Below are 5,412 nucleotides of genomic sequence, written 5' to 3'. Positions count from 1 at the left end.
ATCGTACCCATCTTTACGCACCTAGTTTAGATTGTCATCAAAACGAAAGAAGAATACGTGGGATATTAAAAAAAGTATAGTCCTTTAAAAACTTTCAAAACCTTGATCCGTTGTGATTTCCTTACTTAAATCAACAAAAAAGTGAAAGTGTTGTTGAATATGCTAGATGTGTATCTATTTTACCAATTGCAATCAACGAATCTTTGAATCCTGCATGACTGTGCATGTTTGTGTCATGTAAGATTAAGTGTGTGTGAAATGTGTTTCAGGAATAACTATTGAATTGAGCATGCGAAGCATCCGCTTCTATTTGCATATCATATGAGAAAGGCGAGCTGTAAATGTTATTGTAATATAGTTTTTTGTTTGGTAAATGAAAACTAGACAAGCTTGCACAAATATTTGAAAATTTAAGTAGTCAGTTTATAACAATTTTAACCGATGACGAAAACACAATTCCCCTCCCAATATTACATTTTGACGTTTAGCACTTCTCCGTATATTCTCTACATGCAGGTTGTCAAATACCACAGAATTTAATAGTCTGGCTAAAATTAGTTCAAGATGTTATTGTATGAAAAATTTCTAACCTTCAAACCTAAAATCTAATTCATTTTGATTTAATGTCACACGAACTCAAAGGTAGAAATCGAGAACTTTTTTAGAGTACCAATATCATGAACAATTTAGATTGACAAAGAAATCACCAACTCCTTTAAAATCAAGTCACAAAGGTTAAGTCAAATGACTTTATTTGGACAGGTAACTTCAATATGAATAATGCAACATTGATACTTTGACCATAGATAAAATAGCTTTTGACATTGAGATCAAAATTAAGGTAATAGACATTTTGTACAAGTAATGATGACAGGCCCCACATTATCGTATTTACATAGGTCTTCTTCAAAAGAAAAGAGTTTTTTTACAAGATAACTTCTACACAGGAAGAATGGCACACATAATATGCCAACCTTATTTGAAAGGGCGGTTATAAATGAAAGTCTTTTACCTGAAATATCCTTACAAATGTTGTTGCTTTTGATTAAGTTCTAGTTAACTCTAGATTATTTTTTTGTATAACCACATCGGTAGTTTCACGGTATCGTGTATTTTCCCCAAGAACAGGCCTAGAGGTCGTGGGTTTGTCCAAATCGAAATAAAACCAAAGACTTTACAAATGGTATTTGTAGTTATCAGCAGTATAAGGGCAAGTACTAAGTCTTGTCAAAATATTAAACAATGAGTTCTTTTTCGGACTGTTAACATGTATTAACTTTTTCTTTGTGTATATGTGGGAACGACCTTTTGATATTTTGGGAGGGGGATTATTTAATGAATCTTCTGGCCTTGTTATACATGTCCCTGAAAAAAGACAATTTTAGATAAATAAGCCGGCTTAGCAAAAGGGGAAAATTAATATTCTCTACCCGAAAATCATATACTGCCCCCTCTCCTCCAACAATTACATGGTCATCCCCTTAACAGTACGTAGAAAGTAATATTGATGGTCAAAATTCAATAGACAATTAAATTTACTCCCAGTTGTAAGAGTACCATCCCTATCGTTTCGTCGTTCAGTGGCAAATATTACAGATATATCTAAGACGAACCACATTCAACAAATGCTATCCATTTTAAAGAGTTTCAACCTTGATATAGAATATTCATTTATCATATGTAAACTGGAACTGTCGATATGTGTAGGGAACTAGATTGCCGAGTGGTCTACGTAGTACTTAAATGGTCACTAGAGTGTCAAAACTGACGCTGTGACTTTGGTTATTTCTTCGGCAAAGTGTGTTTGGCTTAGATCTTTAAAAATAGACAGGCGGTTCTTGTTTTCCTGTCGAAGGCCGGTGGTTTTCTCTGGCTTTCTCCACTGGCACGGAAAGCCAAGTGTAATGAAAGTGGCGTTAAAACCAGCAAACAACTAATTATTGATCGATATTTTGACCTTGCTGAAGTGCGTTAACTCGTCTGTATACGATGATAATCTATTTATAATTTGACAACTTGCAGTTTTTAAGTTTTTTATTCACATAAGTTTGAGTTCAGTACAACTTGAATAACAATAACTCGTCATACATTTACGAATCTTTTCCCTTACCGGTAAAATGATTTTTTCTCAGTTTGGACCATTTTTCAAGACATAATTGCGCAAACGTTTTCCTTCACTTTCAGATACTGCACTTCTGAGAACCCTATTTTGTGCGCCTATCCCTGAGAACAGATATACTATATTTGTTTGCCCAAAATATTGAATAAACCATTTTAATTTCGGATGTCTTAAATGTTATCATTAATACCAGAGAAGGTATGCCATTGTACCATTCAGGTTTGTTTTTAATGTACACAAAAGATTTCCGACGGTCAACACAGAGTCCAATGAAGTAAAATTTCGATTACGTCAGTGACCAGATGAGGATGTGGAGGGGGGGTCCCCCTTATTGAATTACATATTTATCTTTGATAAATGCATTGACTTTTTAGAAGTATCGTCCAAACGTTGGTTAACTAGCCCCCCACCCCCTTTTTCAAAGTGGTTTATCATTTTCGGACAAAATGGGTGACAGATCAATGAGACGTCGGAATATATGGGCAATCGCTCCTCACTCCAATCTATAGAAAGATAGAATTCTTAACAGAAGGTCTTCAAGTAATCAGTTCTATCTGTTATGGTGTGTCTTTGTATGTACATGTATATTTTCTCTTTTAGTATCATAAAAAGGAAGATGCAAATGTGGTTCAATGGAATCTTTTGTGTAATCATTACAGCTATGTTTGTTTACCAATCACAGTTTCTATTATATAGACAGATAGACAATTTGGTATACATTGGCCTTATGTATTAAAGCAGAGTTCAAGATTAAGATAAAGCAAAAGTTAAAGGATATGAAATTTCACAGAGGTACGGAAAATTTCTCCTGTATTTGTTGCACTACCGTGTCCAAATTTTTAAATTGCAAAAATCCTAAATATTTATTGGATAACGCACATATGATATATGATAATATAACAATGCGCAATCCAAGTGTATAACATATACAACATGATAGATAATTATATAAAACATTTTACTACAAGCGAAAATTAAGTATATGCTTTAACCACAAGTCTATTTTATTGGAAGGTAAAATATTATCAATAATATCCAACTATGTACTTAATGCTAGACTAACGAATGGACACCAAGAATATTTTTCAAATTCAAACTCTGAACCTTTTCAAATGCAGATCTTAATTTCAAAAAGTTTCCAAAATTAAACAGTCTATATATTTATATTAAAGGTCGTTACTTAAGTGTATCAATTATTATTCAATAAGGAGTTTAAAACTCTCCTACGATTTAAATTGCTAAGAGGTAATCACAAAAAATTTTCAAATATCTGTCAAAATTACAGTCTTATGCTATCTGAAAACATTTTAATAGTTTAAAGCTCACCTACATGTACGATTTAAATTGCTTAGGGATATCCAACAGATCATTTTTTTAATAAATACTAAAAATTTGCAAATATCTGTCAAAATTGCAGTCGTGTGCCACCTTAAGGAATTTTAATAATGCATTTTTAAGAAGGTCACGGGACCGAAAATATATATACAAAAATATGTTTCATTCTAAAAATACACATTTGACACTATGACTTTTTATTTTAAAATAATGGAGAACTTTTTAAATTAGTCTTGGTGGAATGAAATTTATGGGAAATTAGCTCCACCGCTTTCCATCTTAATATTGATTTTTATTTTATCAACGCCTGACTTTTAATTAGTTTCTGACCCTAACTTAAAACTGTAATGTAAAATCTGGCAGATATTTTCACATCCGTAAGAACAAATGTTTCTTAGTAGGGTGCATTTTCTAATAAAGGATCAAAGGATGCCCATGGTATTCTATTATCAAACTTTCACTACATCAGGATCGTGGCGTTAGTTATCAATTAGCTTAATGGGACGTGTTAAATTATTACATAATAATTTGAACTCTTGACAGTCGCTTATCTTTGAAATTAAGAAAATCGACATTATCTAAACAATGTAAAGTTCTTTCTATATATTTACCCATGTAGATGGGTGTTTAGATAATAAATAATATAAATGTACATGCATGATACTATATATATATATATATATCATACACTTTTTCTCTTACTTTTATTTATTTTTGCACCCTGTATTAATAAACTATAAGGAAATATGTCTACCTAGCTGAAAAAGCTTACAAGAAAGGCGATGTAAAAACAAATAAATTATATTCTAATATATGAGTTAACCATTTGTTGGCAGCAAATACATTTTATAATGTCATAACGTATTCTACAGTATACAGGTTTAGACAAGGAAAACATGTTTTTGTATTGATCCTTTATAGAATTAAAAAAAAACGCATAATAGTTTTTTATTGTTTGTTTATATTTTACTATTTTTCGAAACATATTTCATCAGAGATATGAACCTGAATAATAAAATCATGAATAAATCCTTACTGAACCGTTTTGTGTTTGCATACATGTACATTCTTGTGATGACAGGTAAGAGATGTACTACGAATCAGATGTGGATACAAAAATATTCCATAGATTTTTTAGTGTACATTTTTTCTCTTGCAATCCAATAAATTTTTTTTTACTTTTTTACACAAGTATTCCCATTTTAAACTTCCAACACAAATTGAAAGAATTTTTCCAATTTTGCTAAGCCAACGAAGATACAGATATCTTGTTTTAGGGAGGGCAAAATCATACTTGATAAACGACCCCAAGGGTTGACCGTGATTTAGAAATATTGTCCTCCTTGGACTTCTCTCGTTCCGGCAGTAAAATTCTTGCTCCAGTCGGGGGCTTCCATTTGGCTGTTTGGGATACATAAGTATAGGTAGTCGTGCCCTTCCTGAACACACATGAACTATTTGCCACTGAACATTAAGCAATTAACAATAAATGCAGTTGGTGACTTCCTCGAACGCATCGACCTATCGCATAAAACTCGAAACAAAGAATACCACAGTTAAGTTTGTCTCTCATCTTGACTTATACATCTAGAAATTGACCATGATGGTCGATTTCAAACAAAACTTGACATAAAAAAGATGATTCCAACTACCTTATTTTTAATTTCTATGCAACAGTATCCCAGCAGCTCTCGTGAATAGCTTCCTTTAGATACGATATTTCAGAGCGTGTATGTCCTATCATGATTTCTTGGATAGATTTATTGCTGTTTATTAACGTCCAGTAGCAAACGTTTCATGCATGTTCAAGACGAGACAAATAAAAAATGAATACCGTGAATAGTTAGGTCCTGGGGGTCGACCGGGATGACGCTGGAAATTTGGAATGTCAATTGAAAATGTTGGTATATGGAAAAAGGGACAGAAATTAAGCCTTGCAACTGGCCAACGCCCGTCCT

This window comes from Mytilus californianus, unplaced genomic scaffold (assembly GCF_021869535.1).
Source record: "Mytilus californianus isolate M0D057914Y unplaced genomic scaffold, xbMytCali1.0.p SCAF_23, whole genome shotgun sequence".
NCBI lineage: Eukaryota > Metazoa > Mollusca > Bivalvia > Mytilida > Mytilidae > Mytilus > Mytilus californianus.
The sequence above is the reverse complement of the archived record's forward strand: the minus strand, read 5'-3'. Positions refer to the sequence as shown.